The sequence below is a fragment of the Schistocerca serialis genome, chromosome 2 (assembly GCF_023864345.2).
Source record: "Schistocerca serialis cubense isolate TAMUIC-IGC-003099 chromosome 2, iqSchSeri2.2, whole genome shotgun sequence".
NCBI classification, from domain to species: domain Eukaryota; kingdom Metazoa; phylum Arthropoda; class Insecta; order Orthoptera; family Acrididae; genus Schistocerca; species Schistocerca serialis.
In genome coordinates, this window is record NC_064639.1 from 1,085,314,927 (window position 1) to 1,085,338,990 (window position 24,064).

The following is a 24,064-nucleotide window of genomic DNA, read 5'->3' on the forward strand; positions in this document are numbered from 1 at the left end:
ATGAGTAAACAGTTTCAGCAGTAACAGTCCTATCACCGATACTCTATAAGCGCCTATTTTTTTTTCGCTAAACGGCAGTGCGGGACTGTCTCAAATGGTGGCACTGTGGATCTGATGAAGAAACAGAGCGAGCTGAGCTTCAAAGCATCTCTGTTTGCGGAATCCATGTTGAAGCAGTGTCGCGTCGAGTCGTAGCGAAACGGTGTCTACAATTTGACCAAAGCCGCACAGACGTGGGAGATGCTGATCGGGGAGGAAGGCCATCGATATCGACCACAGGCGACAGTCATCAGGCAATCGAGGAACTGATTTTTTGATGATGAGGACGTTCACACAGCGCTTCTAGAATGGGTCCGTGGCCAAAGAGTGAATTTCTATCGTTGAGGAACTAACGAGTAGTAGACGAGTCCGCTGTTATGTACAGAGATTTGGTGACAGTGTTGAAAAGTAGGGCCATGCATTTGTGTTACTTTGACATGTATTGCATCATTCAGTAAAGGATGCTTGACTTGCCACAGCAATGTTTAACTTACTTTTTGAAGTCCTCTTCCTCTCGTACAAGAGACAGGAAAACAAATAAACGTATAAGGGCACAGGTGGGAGTGGAAGACATAGCTATGACTGTAAGGTACGTTATGTGGACGTATACTTGACATGCAGCCAGGCTAATGCATAGTAGATAAACAAAGGATGGTCTTTGCTGGAGAAGGCCGAAACAAAAAACATATATGAAGCACACGCATACGTAGAAACGAAGAATGGAATGCATGTAAAGATCTGAGAGAGGCATCTGTCCAGCGGCAGATAACAAATGAGGTGCTATGATAAAACACTTATCTACACCTACATCAATATTCTGCAAACCACCGTAAACGGCATTGCAGAAGTGACCAATTACTAGGATTTCTTCCTGTTCCATTCACGTATGGAGCGCGGGAAGAATGATTGTCTGAATGCTGTAATTAGTCTAATCTTGTGCCCACTATATCTTTGGGAGCGATACGTAGAGGATTGTAGTATGTCCCTAGAGTCATCATTTGTAGCCGGTTCTTCTGCGAGTAGTTACCTCACTGAGCGTTTCTCTTTTGTCTGTAATATCGTTGCTGATCACTGGAGGCGGCACACCAAACAGTAGTATTTTCTTTTTTGTATACAGGCCATATAGCAGCATGGATTTTTATCGCTTTTCACACATATTTCTAGAAGATGTCCCACATAAACCTAGTTTTCTAAAGTAAATTATAAGATAGTTGTAACTTTGTGTAGGTGATATCTTCACACCCGGGAAGAACATTATAGTATGAAAAGGATAATATACGGCACCGAAAAGCGATGGACGCTGCTCTTAAGGAAATGTGATAAATACCAGTAAACTTCCTTCCTTGGTTTGCAAGTAACTAAATGGTATAGTACACTGAAAGCTACCTGAATAATACGAATTGCATTCAAGTTCTAAGGCCTCCGATTTTTTTTTCACCGGACTGGAAAGAGATAGAAACATGCACATTGTTTTAAAATGAGGCAGCGTTCATTGTCAATACGTCCCACAGATGGCAGCACCGTACGGCAGATGGAATTTTACCGCCAGCGGCGAGAATGAGAACTGTTTTAAATACTTAAAATGGCGACGTTTTCCTTACTTGAACAGCGTGCAATCATTCGTTTTCTGAATTTGCGTGGTGTGAAACCAATTGAAATTCATCGACAGTTGAAGGAGACATGTGGTGATGGAGTTATGGATGTGTCGAAAGTGCATTCGTGGGTGCGACAGTTTAATGAAGGCAGAACATCGTGTGACAACAAACCGAAACAACCGCGGGCTCGCACAAGCCGGTCTGATGACATGATCGAGAAAGTGGAGAGAATTGTTTTGGGGGATCGCCGAGTGACTGTTGAACAGGTCGCCTCCAGAGTTGGCATTTCTGTGGGTTCTGTGCACACAATCCTGCATGACGACCTGAAAATGCGAAAAGTGTCATCCAGGTAGGTGCCACGAATGCTGACGGACGACGACATGGCTGCCCGTGTGGCTTGTTGCCAAGCAATGTTGACGCGTAACGACAGCATGAATGGGACTTTCTTTTCGTCGGTTGTGACACCGGATGAGACGTGGATGCAATTTTTCAATCCAGAAACAAAGCGCCAGTCAGCTCAATTGAAGCACACAGATTCACCGCCACCAAAAAAATTTCGGGTAACCGCCAGTGCTGAAAAAATGATGGTGCCCATGTTCTGGGACAGCGAGGGCGTAATCCTTACCCATTGCGTCAAAGGGCACTACGGTAACAGGTGCATCCTACGAAAATGTTTTGAAGAATAAATTCCTTCCTGCACTGCAACAAAAACGTCCGAGAAGAGTTGCACGTGTGCTGTTTCACCAAGACAACGCACCCGCACATCGAGCTAACGTTACGCAACAGATTCTTCGTGATAACAACTTTGAAGTGATTCCTCACGCTCTCTACTCACCTGACCTGGCTCCTAGTAACTTTTGGCTTTTTCCAACAATGAAAGACACTCTCCGTGGCCGCACATTCACCAGCCGTGCTGCTATTGCCTCTGCGATTTTCCAGTGGTCAAAACAGACTCCTAAAGAAGCCTTCGCCGCTGCCATGGAATTATGGCGTCAGCGTTGTGAAAAATGTGTACGTCTGCAGGGCGATTACATCGAGAAGTAATGCCAGTTCCATCGATTTCGGGTGAGTAGTTAGTTAGAAAAAAAATCGGAGGCCTTAGAACTTGAATGCACCTCGTAAAAATAAGTTTCGACGTCGGTAGATGTTTTTAACCATGCGCTCGCTGTATAGGAATCCAAACAACATAGACTGAAAGAAAAATATAATGCATATTTTTAAATAAGTAATGGAGCTGATCATTGCAGCAGTCAGAAAATACGAATTGTTGTGAAATAAATGCAGCATATACAATTTTTTTGTAGATCACAAGCAAAGTTAATAAACATTTAGAGTCTTAGTATAGAGTGAAGTGACAATGTCAACATAATGCACAGTGGAGAGGTCATGCAACATGCAGCAGTATGCAGACGTTTTTTTGTTTCTACCGTCCCTCGAAAGATGGAACATAGCCTACACTGCCCGTAGTCTCCTACTGTGGAAAGACGTCTATACTATTCGCTAACATCAGCTATGGAAATCAACTATGGGCCACCAGAAGAGAATGGTGTGAACCATCGAAACCCGTAAAGGCAAAATAAACAAGTGACTATTTTATTTCTAAATTGTTTCACTGTATATTAATTTTATATCTTTAAGATAGATTGACAGCTGATAAAACATAACCCATTGTGACCGATAAATTACTTTAGTCATAGGTATGTATTTAACTTACACAAACAAATTAAAAATATATAACGATGGAAATAATATCGCTGTATTGCAGAACAGTCTGCTGCAGTAATAGCCGCTGTTACTGGCAAAACTATGAGTTCAATTGAAACTTTGCCACTATAGAATACTTCGTTTCCACCCATTTACATACAAATGACCCTCAATACCGAAAGAATGGCGCCGGTAACAATGTAAACGTCTTGCAATTAAGGGACCGGCCGGATGGACGAGCGGTTCTAGGCGCTACAGTTTGGAACCGCGCGACCGCTACAGTCGCAGCTTCGAATCCTGCCTCGGGCATGGATGTGTGTGATGTCCTTAGGTTAGTTACGTTTAAGTAGTTCTAAGTTCTAGGGGACTGATGACCTCAGCAGTTAAGTCCCATAGTGCTCAGAGCCAATTGAACCATTTTTTTTTTTTTTTTTTTGCAATTAAGGTTATGGTAAACTATGACTCAGTATCGACGTCTTAATGTATTTAAATGGTTATCTGGTAATGAAATGAGCGTTGAATGCTTTATGCTTTACGGCAAATGAAACTGAACACACACTGCACGAAATTGAATATGCAACAGCGACAGATACAAGCGTGACTAACACCATTGTTTTCTAACAGCTGTTTACCACTGCATCAACAGGTTCCGTTACTGAGACGGACTTCGGTGATGATTTGTTGGTACATGGCTAGGGCGCAACTGCTACTGTGAAGTGAATTCACTCCTTGATTCCAGTGAAAACTAAATTAGAGGGTGAAAAATCGTTGCTAGAAATATCATTAAATTATATTTATGTAGCGCGAGCCCTATTTAAATTTAATTTGTGGATGGATGTTTTAATACACAAATTAACTTCACAGACAGGCGTGAGGTCTGTGGGGTAGAAGGTGTGACACATTTTATGGAACACAACCGTTGTCCTCTTGCGGCTCCACGAGCTAGTAAAACTATCCGAAAATTAGTCTAGTCTCATCCGTGCTGCCGCCGAAGTCCCTGCTTTCGTACCCGACGTTGCTAACACACCCATGTGGCGCGGAGCTCGACTTAGAGGAAATCGGTTCAAATTCTAGAGACAGAAAAAACTTTCACCTCCTATATTTGGCCGTAAAAGGGGGAAGAGGTGATGACGAATAGTTCCTGATCTTCGCCCTGTTATGTTTCAAAGCGTAAAACTTTTTGACGTTTGCTTCAAAAAGATCGCAACTCGAAATAATCTTAATGCAAATTTCAGTATTCAAACAGTTCAAAATGGTTCAAATGGCTCTAAACACTATGCGACTTAACCTCTGAGGTCATCAGTCGCCTAGAACGTAGAACTAATTAAACCTAACTAACCTAAAGACATCACACACATCCATGCCCGAGGCAGGATTCGAACCTGCGACCGTAGCGGTCGCTCATTCAAACAGTCTTGAGGTTAAAATCACTCTTAAAACTTATTAATAAGTTGTAAGAAAATACAAGATATTCGTCATAATTTTAGTAACGACAATTTAAAAAGGGGGAACAATGCTACAGTACTTAAAATAAGTACACTCCGTCTTCAGGCCACGAGTGGCCTACCGGGACCGTCTGACCGCCGTGTCATCCTCAGTGCAGGATGCGGATAGGAGGGGCGTGGGGTCAGCACACCGCTCTCCCGGTCGTATGATGGTATTCTTGACCGAAGCCGCTACTAATCGATCGAGTAGCTCCTCAATTAGCATCACGAGGCTGAGTGCACCCCGAAAAATGGCAACAGCACATGGCGGCCTGGATGGTCACCCATCCAAGTGCCGACCACACCCGACAGTGCTTAACTTCGGTGACCTCACGGGAACCGGTGTATCCACTGCGGCAAGGCCATTGCACTTAAAATAACAAAACCACAAATTTTCGGACTGAAATATAAATGAATGTAGCTCCATCTTCTGTCTCGAGTATGGGACTACGGCTGGTCAATATCCAATAAAACATTACCAGTCGCTCTTATTTGGGTTTTATCTTTAGGCTATCACTTTCGACGATACACTACGTCATCAATCGAGTAACCTTCGTGTTACAAAATACAGCAGCACTTTAAACTGGTCTCGTAACGATTATTACGGGCATGCGTGCTCCATGGACAATTGTCAGCAACAGTTGCCGTTCCTGGCCTCGTGACCATATTGGTTGGATCCCAGACGGTTTGAAAACCGTGGCCTGGTCGAGTGAGTCCCAATTTCAGTAACAGAGAGCTGATGTTAGGTTTCGAATGTGACGCAGGCAGCACGGAGACACGGACAGAAGTTGTCAAGAAGCAGGTGGTGGCTCCATAGTGGTATGGGTTGAGTTTATATGGAATAGTCTGGGTCCTCTGGTCCAACTGAACCGACCATTGACTGGAAATGCTTATGTTCCGCTACTTGGCAATTATTTGCAACCATTCGTGGACTTCATGCTCCCAAACAACGACGGATTTTTTATGGATGACACAGTGTCGTATCAATGGGCCACAATTGTTCGCGACAGGTTTGAAGAACATTCTGGTCATTTAGAGCGAATGATTTGTCCACCCTGATCGCCCGGCGTGAATCCCATCGAACATTTATTGGATATATTCGAGAGTTCAGTTCGTGCACACGCTACGCTTTCGCAGTTGTGTACGGCCAGAGAGGCAGCATGGCTAAATATATTTCTGCAGGGGACTTTCAACGACTTGTTGGATCCATGCCACGTCGAGTTTCTACATCACGCCGGACAAAAGGAGGTCCGACACAATAGAAGGAGGTACCCCTTGACTTTTGTCACGTCTGTGGTTAATTATATTAAATTCAAAATTCAAACTATACGCTGGTATATTAAATAACAGATTAAAGTCAATAGGAGAGTCATTCTTGCAAGAAGAACAGAAGAGTTTTCGAAATGGGAGAACTTGTATTAACAATGCATTTATACGAAATAGCTAATCGGGAAAAGGAATACGACTTGTCCACCTATACATCGTTTGGAGATGTAAAGAACGCTTTGATAAGATGGACAAACATTAACTATGGGGCGTAATGGCTAAACGAGGCTACCCTCAACACACGATAATTTGCATAAAAAAATTTTTTTCTGGTTGAGATTCAATTTCTCTAATTCTAGTGAGAGAAACATAGTGATCGATCAGGAGAAAGGCAAGGGTGTGTATTATAATCGATGCTTTTTAAGATTTATATAGACTTAATGTCATGTAGAAAGGATCAGGCAGCACCTGGAATTAAGCTCACTTTAAATGTGCTAGCGTATGTTGTTAAGTGACTGATTATGCAGAACTCTGAAGATAATGTTCAAAAAGCTATTTATCTACTACTTAAGGATTATAAAGAATGTGAATTTAAAGTTTGTACCTCAAAATCAGTAACGATGGCCTTCCACAGCAAACACCCAAAAAGCGCAAAGAGTATTTGGGATGACAGAATTTTGGTACAGGTTCAACTTTTTAATTATTTAGACTTTGATGTACGGTATGATTAGGATACACACATAAATAATAAATCAGGAAGATAGCAGGCACTGAGCGGAACTAATCGAGGAACACTGTAAACAGTGCGATCCGAAGCTTTACAAGAAGATGACAGTGCCGGTTATCCTACGTATATGGCACTGAAACTTGGATATTAAATAGGAAAGACCGCAGCCATAGAAATGAAATTCCTTAGGGCTCTACACTGACACAAATGCCTTGACAAAATAAAAAACGGTATATACGGAAGCAGTTATAAATAGTTGCAATACGTAATAAGATGGGCGAATACAGAAGCAAGTGGGAAGAGAATTCAGAACACATGGACAATACAAGAATTCCGAAAATGGCACTGTCATACAGACCTTTTGGCCGCAGAGACCGCATGGCTTGCGGTTGGAACAGGCCAAAGCCCTAATCTCAGAAAGCATGACGATGATCATGGCTAGTTAGTAGCTCCGTACACTCTACTACTATTGCAAGTGCGGGGCTGTCACTCGCAGCATACTTACAAGCCAATTTATTCCATGTCACGACAGTTAAATGTTAACCGGCAGTTTTCTTTGATAATACTCGCTGAACACACATACTTCAACATTCATTAACACTGTAATGCATATAAATCCACGTTTAATCCGAACAAACAACTCGTCTATTTACTTCTTATACTTTATTTTCTCTTAAAAATCTAATTTAGTATTCCATTTTTTGAACTTTAAGTCGTCTGCTTTATACAGGGCATCTCGTGTGTTGTGGCACCTGTTACACCTAAATCCTATAAAACAATTTTCTTCAAAGTTTTCTTGCTGGCTTTTACGCCCACTGTGAAATTTTCGCAGAGTGGGTATTTCCTTGTAGTGCTCGTAATAGTGGAGAAATTGCTGCTTTATAACACATTTATGGCAATCGCGAATGGGAAATTGTTTTTGCGCACTTCTTTCTTGAGGGCAGATACCTGGATCAAAATCCCCTGGTATCGAGTACCAACTCCCGTAATTTGCACACTACTGGCTTACTGAACTTTAATATTTTGTTCGTACGTCCGTCACCGTCCGCGTTGGGACTGTTCTCCTTTGACCGTCTCACCATTAATAAGTTTAAAGACGTTAATAGTAAGCCGTCATGCTTACCCATGGATACATTTTTCAGATCGTTTCTATGCTTTTACTATGGGGTAACAACGCGCACTATTATGACATATCCGGAGACCGAAAATCTTCTCTGTAGGTGTCAATATGGACCTCGCAAGCAACATTCGTATGAAACTCAACGTATATCTGTTCGTTCGCAAAAGCCCGCATCTCGTGGTCGTGCGGTAGCGTTCTCGCTTCCCACGCCCGGGTTCCCGGGTTCGATTCCCGGCGGGGTCAGAGATTTTCTCTGCCTCGTGATGGCTGGGTGTTGTGTGCTGTCCTTAGGTTAGTTAGGTTTAAGTAGTTCTAAGTTCTAGGGGACTTATGACCACAGCAGTTGAGTCCCATAGTGCTCAGAGCCATTTGAACCATTTTTCGTTCGCAAAACCTGGAAAGCACTAGACACATTGGCGCCCAGGTTGTGCCGCGTTACTTCCAGAAGCACAGCTACGCACTGCTGCATAAAGAAAACATTATGAGCCTTAGGAGTATCAGATATCAGATCAGCTGTGTAATTTGATTCAAGAGTACGCACGAAACAGAACACAGCGTACAACTATTAACGTAATGTAATCATCGTGCGAGGTCCATATTGACACCTACAGAGAAGATTTTCGGTCTCCAGATATGTCATAATAGTGCGCGTTGTTACCCCATAGTAAAAGCATGGAAACGATCATGAAAAATGTATCCACGGATAAGTGTGACTACTAACGTCTTTAAATGATGAGACGGTCAAAGGAGAACAGTGCCAACAGGGAAGGTGACGGACATACGAACAAAATATTAAAGTTCAGTAAGTCAGTATTGTGCAAATTACGGGAGGTGGTACTCGATGCCGGGCAGTTGGATCCAGGTACCTGTCCTCAAGAAAGAAGTGCGCAAAAACAATTTCTCATTCGTGATATCCATAAATGTGTTATAAAGCAGCAATTTATGCACTATTACGAACACTACAAGGAAACACGCACTCTGCGAAAATTTCACAGATTTTGTCGCAAAGAAGTGGGCGTAAAAGCCAGCAAGAAAGCTTTGAAGAAAATTGTTTTATAGGATTTGGTATAACATAGGCACTGTTGGTCCAGATTGTCCCACTTCTCAACGGCCATTCGGCGTAGAGCCCTCAGAGTAGTTGGTGGGTCACGTCGTCCATAAACAGCCCTTTTCAATCTATCCCAGGCATGTTCGATAGGGTTCATGTCTGGAAAACATGCTGGCAACTTTAGTCGAGCGATGTCGTTGTCCTGAAGGATGTCGTTCACAAGATTTCCACGATGGGGGCGCGAATTGTCGTCCATGAAAACGAATGCCTCGCCAATATGCTGCCGATATGGTTGCACTATCGGTCGGAGGATGGCTTTCACGTATCGTAAAGAAGTTACGACGCTTTCCATGACCACCAGCGGCGTACGTCGGCCCCACATAATGACACCACGCAACAGCAGGGAACCTCTACCTTGCTGCACTCGCTGGTCAGTGTGTCTGAGGCGTTCAGCCTGACCGCGTTGCCTCCAAACACGCCTCCGACGATTGTCTGGTTGAAGGCATATGCGACACTCCTCGGTGAAGAGAACGCGGTGCCAATCCTGAGCGGTCCATTCGGCATGTTGTTGGGCCCATCTGTACCGCACTGCATGGTATCGTGGTTGCAAAGATGGACTTCACCGTGGACGTCGGGAGTGAAGTTGCGCATCATGCAGCCTATTGTGCACAGTTTGAGTCGTAACACGACGTCCTGTGGCTGCACGAAAAGCATTATTCAACATGGTGGCGCTGCTGTCAGGGTTCCTCCGAGCTATAATTCGTAGGTAGCGGTCACGTACTGCAATTGTAGCCCTTGGGCGGCCTGAGCGAGGCGTCATCGACAGTTACTGTCTCTCTGTATCTCCTCCATGTCCGAACGACATCGCTTTAGTACACTCCGAGACGCCTCCGAGACTTCCCTTGTTGAGTGCCCTTCCTGGCACAAAGTAACAATGCGGACGTGATCGAACCGCGGTATTGACCGTCAACGGCATTGAAGCACTATGCCTCGTCGCCGTCGATATACAGGGTTTTACGAAAAGGTACGGCCAAACTTTCAGGAAACATTCCTCACACACAAATAAAGAAAGGACGTTATGTGGACATGTGTACGGAAACGCTTAATTTCCATGTTAGAGCTCATTTTAGTTTCGTCAGTATGTACTGTACTTCCTCGATTCAGGAAGGTAATGTTGACTTCGGTGCTTGTGTTGACTTGCGACTCATTGCTCTACAGTACTAGCATCAAGCACGTCAGTACGTAACATAAACAGGTTAGTGTTCATCACGAACGTAGTTTTGCAGTCAGAGCAATGTTTACATATGCGCAGTTGGCAGATGCCCATTTGATGTATGGATTAGCATGGGGCAATAGCCGTGGCGCGGTACTTTTGTATCGAGACAGATTTCCAGAACGAAGGTGTCCCGACAGGAAGACGTTGGAAGCAATTGATCGGCGTCTTAGGGAGCACGGAACATTCCAGCCTATGACTCGCGACTGGGGAAGACATAGAACGACGAGGACACCTGCAATGGACGAGGCAATTCTTCGTGCAGTTGACGATTACCCTAATGTCAGCGTCAGAGAAGTTGCTGCTGTACAAGGTAACGTTGACCACGTCACTGTATGGAGAGTGCTACGGGAGAACCAGTTGTTTCCGTACCATGTACAGCGGGTGCAGGCACTATCAGCAGCTGATTGGCCTCCACGGGTACACTGCGAATGGTTCATCCAACAATGTGCCAATCATCATTTCAGTGAAAATGTTCTCTTTACGGATGAGGCTTCATTCCAACGTGATAAAATTGCAAATTTTCACAATCAACATGCGTGTGCTGACGAGAATCCGCACGCAACTGTGCAATTACGTCATCAACACAGATTTTCTGTGAACGTTTGGGCAGGCATCGTTGGTGATGTCTTGATTGGGCCCCATGTTCTTACACCTACGCTCAATGGAGCACGTTATCATGATTTCATACGGGATACTCTACTTGTGCTGCTAGATCATGTGCCTTTACAAGTACGACACAACACGTGATTCATGCACGATGGAGCTCCTGCACATTTCAGTCGAAGTGTTCGTACGCTTCTCAACAACAGATTCGGTGACCGATGGATTGGTAGAGGCGGACCAATTCCATGGCCTCCACGCTCTCCTGACCTCAACCCTCTTGACTTTCCTTTATGGGGGCATTTGAAAGCTCTTGTCTACGCAACCCCGGTACCAAATGTAGAGACTCTTCGTGCTCGTATTGTGGACGGCTGTGATACAATACTCCATTCTCCAGGGCTGCATCAGTGCATCATGGATTCCATGCGACGGAGGGTGGATGCATGTATCCTCGCTAACGGAGGACATTTTGAACATTTCCTGTAACAAAGTGTTTGAAGTCACGCTGGTACGATCTGTTGCTGTGTGTTTCCATTCCATGATTAATGTGATTTGAAGAGAAGTAATAAAATGAGCTCTAACATGGAAAGTAAGCGTTTCCGGACACATGTCCACATAACATATTTTCTTTCTTTGTGTGTGAGGAATGTTTCCTGAAAGTTTGGCCGTACCTTTTTGTAACGCCCTGTATATTTACTGGATGTATTCCAGTCTCTGTCTTCCCAAACAATTTTTACCCTCTACAGCCCCCTCTCATGCTATGGCGGTTATTGCCTGATGTCACAGCACATGTCCTATCGTCCTCTCCCTTCTTCTCCCTATTGTTGTCCGTACATGCCTTTTTTGCCGATTTTACGGAAAACCGCCTCAATTCCTCATCTTATCCGCGCACCTAATTTCCAACATACTTTTGTAGCACCACATCTCAAACGTTTCGATTCCCGTTTGTTGCCGTTTTCACTCTGTCCATGATTACTACCATAAAGTACTGTGCTCCCAACGTACAGTATCGTAAATTTCTTCCTCAATTTAAATCCTATATTCGGTACTGGTATATTCTCTTGGCCACGAATGCCCTCTTTAATTGTGCTAGTCTACTATTTATGTCCTCCTTGTTTCGTCCGTGGTGGGTTATTATGCTTCCGAGGTAGCAGCTTCTCGCTTTTCTCATTTCTCCTACGTCTCATAACTTTTGTCTTTCTCCGGTTTATTCGCAATTTAGATTCTGTACTCGTTAGGCTGTCCTTTCCATTCAACAGATTCGCTAATTTTTCTTTTTCTTCACTGAGGATAGCAATGTCAACGGTGAGTCTTATCACTGACATTCTTTCGTCTTGAAGTTTAATCGGACTCTTGAACCTTTCTTTCACTTCCGTCTTTGCTTCTTCGATGTATTGACTGAAGAGTAAGGACGAAAGACTGCATCCCTGTCCTACATCCTTTTTAATCCGAGTACTTCATTCTTGGTCTTCGAATCTTATAATACATATTTTTTATCACCTCTCTTGTAGCCGGCCGCTGTGGCCTAGCGGTTCTACACGCTTCAGTCCGGAACCGCGCTGCTGCTACTGTCGTAGGTTCGAATCCTGCCTAGGGCATGGATGTGTGTGATGTCCTTAAGTTAGTTAGGTTTAAGTAGTTCTAAGTCTAGGGGACTGATGACCTCAGATGTTACGTCCCATAGTGCTTAGAGCCATTTGAACCATTTGAACCTCTCTTTTATGTGGCTTACTCCTATTTTTGTCAGAATTTCGAACAACTTTCACCATTTCACGTTGTCGAACGTATTTCCTACATTGACATATCCTATGAGCGTATGATAACTTTTCTTCAGTCTTGTTTCCATCATCAAACGCAGAGTAATAGCTGCCTCTCTGATGTCCTTACATTTCCTAAAACTGATCGCCATCTAACAGATCCTCTATATTCTTTTCCATTCTTCTTTACATTACACTTGTCAGCATTTTGGATGCATGAGATTTTAAGCTGATTGTGCGATAATTGTATCATTTTTGGGCTGCTGCTTCGGAATTGCGTCCATTATATTATTCAAAAGTCTTATGATAATCACAAGTCTCATAGATACTACACATTAACTTGAATAGTCGTATGGTTGCCATTTTCCCCAATGATTTTAGAAATTGCGATGGAATGTTTTCTATCCCTTCCCCTTTGTTAGATCTCAGTTCTTCCAGAGCTCTTTCTAATTCTGTCTCTAATACTGGATCCCACCGCGCAGAGTGGCCGCGCGGTTTGAGGCGCCATGCCACGGACTGCGCGGCCCCTCCCGCCGGAGGTTCGAATCCTCCATCGGGCATGGGTGTGTGTGTTGTTCTTAGCATAAGTTAGTTTAATTAGTGTGTAAGTCTAGGGACCGATTACCTCAGTAGTTTAGTCCCTTAGGAATTCACACACATTTGAACATTTTTACTGGATCCCCTACGTTTTTTCTATCGACTTCAATTACCACTATTAGGTCCTCCCCCTCATATAGGCCTACAGTATAGTCTTTCCACGTATTCACTCTCACGTCTGAAAGACCGATTAGTTTATGATTACTTCATTGCACAACAGTCACTGGAAGCAATCAGTTCCTTAAAATATGTAGGAGTACGCAGATGGAGCGATGTAATGTGAAAACACCGCATAAAGCTACTTGCAGGCAGTAGCCAGACGCATACGATGAAAGAGTTCTCAGGAAGTGTAGCCCACCCTCAAAAGGAGATAGGTTACAGAACACTCGCTCGAGCTATACCCGAATATTGCTTCGGTGTCTGGAATCTGTACCTGATGGGACTGATAGAGGAAACAGAGAAGATCGAAAAAACAGGTAGCGTGTTTCGTTACAGCTTCATTTAGTAAACGCGGAAGCGTTCTGGAGATGGTCAGCTAACTCCAGTGACAGACTCTGCATGAGAGGCGTTCTACCTCACGGTGTGGTATACCGTTAAAATTCCGAGAGCGTGTGTTGCTTCCGCGACTGGAACAAAAAAAAAAAAAAAAAAAAAAAAAGCTCTGAGCACTATGGCACTTAACATCTGAGGTCATCAGTCCCCTAGAACTTAGAACTACTTAAACCTAACTAACCTAAGGATGTCACACACACTCATGCCCGAGGCAAGATTGGAACCTGCGACCGCAGCGGCCGCGCGGTTCTAGACTGACGCGCCTAGAACCGCTCGGCCACACTGGCCGACAACTGGAACAGAAAAAGTGTGTGAGTGGGAGAGGGGGGGGGGGGGAAGGGGGACAGAGGGATTGAGTGACAGTGGTACACAAAGTACCCTCCGCCACACCCCATAAGGAAGCTCGCGGAGTATAGCTGTAGATGTAGAACTGGAACGTGGATGTACCTGATCACGTGACTTTTTTTTTTATTGGCTTTCCGGACGTTCCCATAGCGCCATCTGAACAGGGTAGTCAGTTATGACGAGACGAACGTAACGGTAACAAAACATTCAACGCCCGAGCGGAGCAGATCTCCGACCCAGCGGGGAATCGAACTCGGGTCCCTTTGTGAAACAGACGGAAGCGCTAAACGCGTAGCTACCGAGGCGCCCGTCATCTAGGTAGTTCAAGCTTTCGCCACATCTAAGGATCGCTTTCTCGAGTGATAAGTCTTCCGCTGGAGATTTCCAGAGCGGATCGAGCACAAATGATCCCTCCGACAATCCCGGAGCCGACCGCAGACAGGAGGAGCGAGTAACCGCCGATAGAAGCGGCGGTTGCGGCGTTCGGTGCGCCTCTGTTGTGCTGCTCCTGGTGTTCCGTCTGCCGATGGAGGGGACGCGTCGTGGCAGGTAATCGGGCAGCTATCGAAGGCGGAGGCGCTCACCTCTGACAGCTGTACTCTTGAGCGGGGGCGGCTGCGTGACTGGGAGGGAATTCAGGCTCGCCACGCGTGTCGTCCTCGTGACAGAACCACGTCATCCGTCTGCTGCAAAGCGTCGTACTGCGTCTGCTGGAGGGTGCATTACTGTACCACTGCCGTTACGACCACTTCACGTGTGGCGCACGGGAGGAATGAGACAGTATGCCTCAAAGCGACGGCGTGACGCAGAAGTTAGCAAAATGGACTACCTTTCGAGAGGATCGTGGTTCAAATACCAGATTTAGGTTTCCCGCGATCTCCATAACTACACTACTGGCCATTAAAATTGCTACACTACGAAGATGACGTGCTGTAGACGCGAAATTTAACCGAGAGGAAGAAGATGCTGTGATATGCAAATGATTAGCTTTTCAGAGCATTCACACAAGGGTGGCGCTGGTGGCGACACCTACAACGTGCTGACACGAAAGTTTCCAACCGATTTCTCATACACAAACAGCAGTTGACCGGCGTTGCCTGGTGAAACGCTGTTGTGATACCTCGTGTAAGGAGGAGAAATGCGTACCATCACGTTTCCGACTTTGATAAAGGTCGGATTGTAGTCTATCGCGACTGCGGTTTACCCTGTCGCGACATTGTTGCTCGCGTTGGTCGTGATCCAATGACTGTTGGCAGAATACTGAATCGGTGCGTTCAGGAGGGTAATACGGAACGCCGTGCTGGATCCCAACGGCCTCGTATCACTAGCAGTCGAGATGACAGGCATCTTATCCGCATGGCTGTAACGGATCGTGCAGCCACGTCTCGATCCCTGAGTCAACAGATGGGGACGTTTGCAAGACAACAACCATCTGCACGAACAGTTCGACGACGTTTGCAGCACCATGGACTATCAGCTCGGAGACCATGGCTGCGGTTACCCTTGACGCTGCATCACAGACAGGAGCGCCTACGATGGTGTACTCAACGGCGAACCCGGGAGCACGGATGGCAAAACGTCATTTTTTCGGATGAATCCAGCTTCTGTTTACAGCATCATGATGGTCGTAGCCGTGCTTGGCGACATTGCGGTGAACGCACATTGAAAGCGTGTATTCGTCATCGCCATACTGGCATGTCACCCGGCTTGATGGTATGGGGTGCCATTGGTTACACGTCTCGGTCACCTCTTGTTCGCATTGACGGCACTTTGAACAGTGGACGTTACATTTCAGATGTTTTACGACCCGTGGCTCTACCCTTCATTCCATCTCTGCGAAACCCGACATTTCAGCAGGACAATGCACGACCGCATGTTTCAGGTCCTGTAAGGGCCTTTCTGGACACAGAAAACGTTCGACTGCTGCCCTGGCCAGCACATTCTCCAGATCTCTCACCAATTGGAAACGTCTGGTCAATGATGGCCGAGCAACTGGCTCGGTCACAATACGCCAGTCACTACTCTTGATGAACTGTGGTATCGTGTTGAAGCTGCATGGGCAGCTGTACCTGTACACGCCCTCCAAGCTCTGTTTGACTCAATGCCCAGGTGTATCAAAGCCGTTATTAGAGCCAGAGGGGGTTGTTCTGGGTACTGATTTCTCGGGATCTATGCACCCAAATTGTGTGAAAATGTAATCACATGTCAGTTCTAGTATAATATATTTGTCCAATGAATACCCGTTTATCATCTGCATTTCTTCTTGGTGTAGCAATTTTAATGGCCAGTAGTGTAATTTCAGACAAATTCCGGGATGCTTCCTTTGAAAATGGCACTGCCGATTTCCTTCCTCATACTTCCGTAATCCGAACTTGTGCTCCAATGACCGCGCCGGCAACGAGTGCATGGGGGCTTAATTAAATATGATTGAAAATATTTTTTAGTAGCTGTTATGTCCGATTACGCTGTGTCTCGTAATCGGTTGACCCTGACTAGAATTATTACGCAATCTGACTGCAAAGAACAACAACAAAGAATGAAATGAAAATTTTCGTTAACACAATTAATTAATTAAGTCCCCAGCAACTATGAAACCTACGAAACCAAAGCATAAGTATAACTGTTCTGTATGTGGAAGTATGACTCAACGCACATCTGGCACGGTTCTTCTTCAACAAGACAAGAATTTTTAAATACCAATTTTACTGACGTGATAAAAGAAAAGTAGAAATACGATAATTGCGGAAGGAAAGCAGAATTACACTCTAATACAAGAACACACGCCAGATGCTTTGTTGACTAAACCTGTAATGACGCATTATTTAGGACACTGAAATAAAAACAAACGGAGTTAGTTACCTCATATATATTGATGAAAATCATTCTAATCCTTACATTATATCTCTACCAGAACTCTCCAATATCACATCTCAGCAAGCACTGCCTAATAGCACATCTCAACAAACACTCTCTGCTACAACATCTCAGCACAGACTACTACGAGCTCTCTCCAAGCACTGACTGCTACGAGTTCTTAACAGGCACTGTGGAGGCGGCTTAATAATACTCTTTGGCGCAATCTCTGGCGCAGTGGCTCAGTGTAGCCACCTTTCATATGCCCCTCCTCCACAGGCCAGAATTTGATGGTATTTTTGCCAGCATTGGTGGTGAAAATACCACCAAATTCGTCCAGAAAAATACAGACAAAAATAAAAGATAATATTAATACCTAAATATCACATAATTAGTTAAAATTTTGGCTTTGCACTGACCTTTCAATAACCAAATATATAAAATACAGTAGGCAATACAAATTCTTTTCATACATGTGGCTTTACATAATAGTTTACACAATACATAAAAAATCAGTTTATACAAATGTTCACATAAAATTCTTTTAATTATTCAAAAAAAAAAAAACAAATAGTTGATAATTCCAGCCCAGCAATGGTCAACAGGTGCAAACACCAACAAGTGACATCATTTCAGCAGAAACAGTCCATCAGTTGCACCCAGCAATGTTGAGAGCAGGTGCAGACACCAACAAGTGACATCATTTCAGTAGAAGCAGTCCATCAGTTGTACCCAGCAATGTTGAGCAGGTGCAGACACCAACAAGTGACATCATTTCAGCAGAAACAGTCCATCAGTTGCACCCAGCAATGTTGAGAGCAGGTGCAGACACCAACAAGTGACATCATTTCAGTAGAAGCAGTCCATCAGTTGTACCCAGCAATGTTGAGCACGTGCAGACACCAACAAGTGACATCATTTCAGTAGAAGCAGTCCATCAGTTGCACCCAGCAATGTTGAGCAGGTGCAGATACCGACAAGTGACATCATTTCAGTAGAGGCAGTCCATCAGTTGCACCCAGCAATGTTGAGCAGGTGCAGACACCAACAAGTGACATCATTTCAGTAGAAGCAGTCCATCAGTTGCACCCAGCAATGTTGAGCAGGTGCAGACACCAACAAGTGACATCATTTCAGTAGAAGCAGTTCATCAGTTGCACCCAGCAATGTTGAGAGCAGGTGCAGACACCAACAAGTGACATCATTTCAGTAGAAGCAGTCCATCAGTTGTACCCAGCAATGTTGAGCAGGTGCAGACACCAACAAGTGACATCATTTCAGCAGAAACAGTCCATCAGTTGCACCCAGCAATGTTGAGAGCAGGTGCAGACACCAACAAGTGACATCATTTCAGTAGAAGCAGTCCATCAGTTGTACCCAGCAATGTTGAGCAGGTGCAGACACCAACAAGTGACATCATTTCAGTAGAAGCAGTCCATCAGTTGCACCCAGCAATGTTGCGCAGGTGCAGACACCGCCAAGTGACATCATTTTAGTAGAGGCAGTCCATCAGTTGCACCCAGCAATGTTGAGCAGGTGCAGACACCAACAAGTGACATCATTTCAGTAGAAGCAGTTCATCAGTTGCACCCAGCAATGTTGAGCAGGTGCAGACACCAACAAGTGACATCATTTCAGTAGAAGCAGTCCATCAGTTGCACCCAGCAATGTTGAGCAGGTGCAGACACCAACAAGTGACATCATTTCAGTAGAAGCAGTTCCATCTGTGGCACCCACTAAAGTTGAAGAGGTACACACAGCAACAAGTCACATTAGTTCAGTAGAAGCAGTCCATCAGTGGCACCCAGCAATGTTGAGTAGGTGCAGACACCAACAAGTGACATCATTTCAGTAGAAGCAGTTCATCAGTGGCACCCAGCAATGTTGAGTAGGTGCAGACAGCAACAAGTGACTTCATTTCCATACAAGTAGTCCATCAGTTGCACCTGGCAATGATGAGTAGGTCCAGAGAGCAGTCCATGATAATCACTATCACCGATCACACTGTTCATCAGAGTATATAAGCACAAATTAAACATGTCCTAGTGGCACCAATCATGTAGCAAAAGTACAAGTAACAGTCCATAATATTCACTAACCCTGATCACACTGTTCATCAGCAGAAATTAAACATGCCCTAGTGGCACCAATCAAGTAGAAAAAGTACAAGTAACAGTCCATAATATTCACTATCACTGATCACACAGTTCATCAGCAGAAATTAATCATTCCTAAGTGTCACACATTATGTTGAAAAAGTGCAGGTAACAGTTCACAATATTTACCTTCACTAATCAGACAGTTCAGGCATGAACAATAGTTTGAATGCACATACAAATTCTTTTACACTAAACATACAAATCATAACAAACACGCAAATGATGTCAGATAATTTTTATATTAACTGTTACAAATACTCAAATATCAGTAAACCTATAATATTTATGGGTGTCAGTGCAAGCCACTACAAACAAATAAAATAATATTTACGAGATAGGTGGGTAGGATTAGGAAAGGAAAACACACAAAACACACTCATTCATCTTTCGTCCACATTAAGTACTACTGTGTAATTGAATAGTGTTAACTGTGTAAATGTAATTCTGTCAAAATCTGATGTTCATCATGTGTATCAAGTAGTAGTGGCAGCAATGTATAACAGTCAATAATAGTTAGGTCAACGTCATAGTCATCATGTCAAGACCAATGTTTGCCAAGCCAGATCAAATGTACTGTTGTTGAACAACTGTCAGTGAGCCAAGATATGCAAATACTTCCTCTCTTCAAAAAAAAAGTATATACTGCTTAGTGATTTAACAAAGTGTGTATAGACTATCTTCCTTCTACTTTAGTGTTCTAGTCTGCTATCTTCATCCTCCTTGTTCCATAAGACCAACAAAAAAAAAAAAAATATGCATCTCACTTACTTTACCTCTTATCCACCAAAACTCCAATAATCATCAACTTCACACAATCTCAATAATACCTCAATAATACCTCTTCAATACGTCGATACATATAAACCTTATTGCCAATATATGCTCCTCATTTACTTTACCTCTTATCCACCAAAACTCCAATAATCATCAACTTCACACAATCTCAATAATACCTCAATAATACCTCTTCAATACGTCGATACATATAAACCTTATTACCAACATCATTTCACTTCCATAACAACTCTTTCCTCTAGTCAGTCTCCTCGAACAAGTACAGATAAAATCCTAATGCAAACCTCATCATCCCATACAATCCGAAGACACATTGTCAACACACAACCTCTGTGTAATCCATCTGACCCAAATCTTCTACTCATTATGAATTATAAACAAAAGAAATGCATACACGACCTCTAACAGACTTAGTTCGAATAACTCTCAGTAATTAAGTACGATTACGGAATGTGAATGATCATAATATTTCACAGTGTGTACACCACTTCAAGAATTATTGCAAACAGAAGCAAACATGTGGAGTATTTCTTGTGTCAAGTGTCACTTCCTATTTCAATTGCTCACGAAAAATGCAGTGTAATAACTGTCAATGGTCTAAACCTAGTTTTGGTATGTCATGTCGTTAGCTTCCTTCCTATTAGCATAAAGTTATACAGCTTCCATAAAACCTCAGCTCATGTGACTTCTATGAAGTTCTTTGTACCAATGTCGTTCGTCGAATTATAGCAGTTCATTTTCTTATCTTAAAAATATAAGGCACTGAGCGTAAGCAAAACAAGCAATAGCGAGTAAATATACCAGTAGAGAACAGAATGTCAACAAGTGTATGCAGCACAATTCTTACAACGAGGCTCTGCCAAGCAAACAATCCATAATTAATACAGTAGTGTGACCTAAACTCTATGTTCATACACAGTATATCAGCATTTCTATACACCAAATTAAAGAGTAGTTGTGACGACAAACAGAAATGTATGAATATGCAATCCATACGCATAGCAGCAAACAGGTCATTAGCATCATATCAGCTTAAGCAAATAAATGTTCATATGTCATGCTAATAAGTAAACATGAAGGCGCAAGCAGATAAATCACAAAGTATAACCTACATACATATCAGCACAACTAATCAGGTGACAATTGTAATTTAAATAAATAAGCACAGCAGGCACATAATTTAAAAAAATTTGACATCAGTGAAAAAGCAGTGCAGCCAAGCGATGCATAATATACACAAGTTACAACCCAGTTCATTAATAATCATTGTCAAAATCAGTTAACGTACGCAAGCACGTCGCTTCACAAGTAATTTCACAGAACATGAAATTTAGCACAAAGTATGAATCACGTAATTGCGAGCAGCAAATTACGTCTAAAGTACGTACCTAAGTGGAAATATGTTACCTGAAAAATAAACTCAATTAATAGTTACCTTTTTAGTCTATTAGTTTCTTCTTGGAAATTACATTCTTCCTGAAATTTTCTCGATAGCAAGTCCTCTTAACGTCGGAGACACACAGAATTTACCTGAAGTTCTTAAATATTTTATAGAACCGTATCCTGAAAAATACTCAATGTTAATAACATAATTCATCAAGTCACTATAGCTTTATACTGAATTGAATCGGAGAAATTAAACTGTGTATTTGTTTCCGGCTGTCAGTGCATTCGCACTGAGCGCTCGATCAGCTGTAGGCGCGTGACGTAGGAAGCAATTGTTCGCGGTCAACGACTGCCTTGTGCGGCGCGCAGACTTGACTGTTGCTTTGAGTATGTGCCGCCGCCAAAACACAGCGCGGTATCCTTGTACTCTCCGCATGTTTACATCTAGCTGTTGGTTTCTCAAAAGTATGTCATTCCACAAAAATTTTTCAAAAGTATCTCATTCCACAAAAATTTTGGAAACTAGGAACCTCACGTTTTGTGGTAGGAACAGCATAATTACGAATACCGTCTAATTTTTTTGGATCAGGAAGAATACCGAGAAATTTCACCTGAGAACGACCAAATTCAGATTTTTCTAAGTTCACTGTAATGCCAACTCTTGCAAAGATACGTAACAATGAATCCAAAATTTTGTTGTGCTCACTCCAAGAACGTTTAGCAATAATAATATCGTCAACATATGAGGTAATATTGTCACGAAGATAAACAGGTAACATTTCGTTTAAACTACGAATGAATGCTGCTGAAGGTACAGTAACTCCACATGGTAATTTCCGAAATCACTTTTGGGTAAATTAGTCAAATCCGGTTATTGTTTACTTACTCTCTAGATAGATTGATAGTCGAAGAGTTGTTTTGACAGATGCAAAGAATAGTAAAAGAGTAGGCAGCGGTACAGAAAACTAAAAGAGAAATAGCACCACTACAGCTCGGGGCCCTAAGCTCGCTACGGCACATATTCACTTAGAGTAGTGAATCCCCTGAGGACTTTAATAGCTGCACATAATTTCTAGTTTGTGACTTAATGGCAAATTTGGCGGAAGTGCGTACATAAATTGATCTAACCATGCACATGGATGTATGTCATTCTTATAGTTGCGGAAGATCTTAAATTTCCGAACAGTCAAAAAGTGTTTATAGTCAAAGTTTTCGCCTCGTGGCGACAAAGACCTACCGCGTCTGTCCCAGTCCCAATGACGATTATTGTCAAGTTCGCGCGCCTGGCGCTCTCTTGTCGCATCCCGTAAATGAAACAAATTATTTTCTTCAAACCCCTCTGCTAACTGTGATTCTAAATTTCTTCTACTGTCTTTTCCTACAATTTCGCCTTCGATCTGTTTGACTTGCTACTGCAATTAATCTATTATTGTGAGCATTCAAAATTGGTTGTACTTCTTCTCTGATTTCTTTCTTTAATTCATCTTTCATATTTTTGAAACATGTCCCTATTTGTGAGTCTAACCGTGTTTCCAAAGTTCCTATCTCTGTTTTTAATTCAGATCCTAACTGTGATCCAAGTGAGTCTAACCGTGTTTCCATTGTTCCCATACCAGTTGTAATTGTTCCTATCTGAGTTTTAATTGTTCCTATCTCTGTTTTAAATTCAGATCGTAACTGTGATCCCACATTTAATATAGCACTCATCAACCGCTCCATGTTAACTGTTTCAGGATTCTTTTCGCCCCTACCATTTCCCGCAAAACCTGCTTCCTTCGTCATAGCTGTAAAGCTATCTGTGTTCGATACTATTTCAGAATCTTCTATCGTTAATCTCGGATTCTGTGAATTTTCTGATTGAGAAAAATTTTGAAATGGTTCCGGACTGTCTTCCCGACTTATTAAATTGATTTCAACTCCATTATTCATCATACTGTTGTCCTGTGTTGGCGAGTTCGCCATGTCAACAATTTCGTCACTCTCACTATTCATCATTTTCGCCTTTTTCATCGACCGTGTAATCATTTACAAACATAAAAAAATTCGTCACTGTACGAAAATTACACACAATGACTCTTTATCTCAACAATACCATTCACATGAAATGTTTCCCTCAAACACGATTAATCGAACAATTGAAATAATTGCACTAAATTGTCAAACGCGTATACAAGACAACAAATCAAATTCTGAGAAAAAATACCATTAGAAGAATGACAATTACCAAATCTACACATGCAAAATAGACTACAATTACTAACTACAAATTACTACAACAATACTACCGTCTACTACTTTTACAATCAGAAGAATCCAAGGGACGATCCGAAGCAGCGGTCGCCACGTGCATGGGGGCTTAATTAAATATGACTGAAAATATTTTTTAGTAGCTGTTATGTCCGATTACGCTGTGTCTCGTAATCGGTTGGCCCTGACTAGAATTATTACGCAATCTGACTGCAAAGAACAACAACAAAGAATGAAATGAAAATTTTCATTAACACAATTAATTAATTAAGTCCCCAGCAACTATGAAACCTACGAAACCAAAGCATAAGTATAACTGTTCTGTATGTGGAAGTATGACTCAACGCACATCTGGCACGGTTCTTCTTCAACAAGACAAGAATTTTTAAATACCAATTTTACTGACGTGATAAAAGAAAAGTAGAAATACGATAATTGCGTAAGGAAAGCAGAATTACGCTCTAATACAAGAACACACGCCAGATGCTTTGTTGACTGAACCTGTAATGACGCA

At 42.9% G+C, this 24,064-nt stretch overlaps 1 pseudogene; it reads right to left on the reverse strand.

Moving 5' to 3' along the window:
• Nucleotides 1-5,074: 5,074 nt before the first annotated feature.
• Nucleotides 5,075-5,192, reverse strand: LOC126459143 (5S ribosomal RNA; annotated as a pseudogene).
• Nucleotides 5,193-24,064: the final 18,872 nt, after the last annotated feature.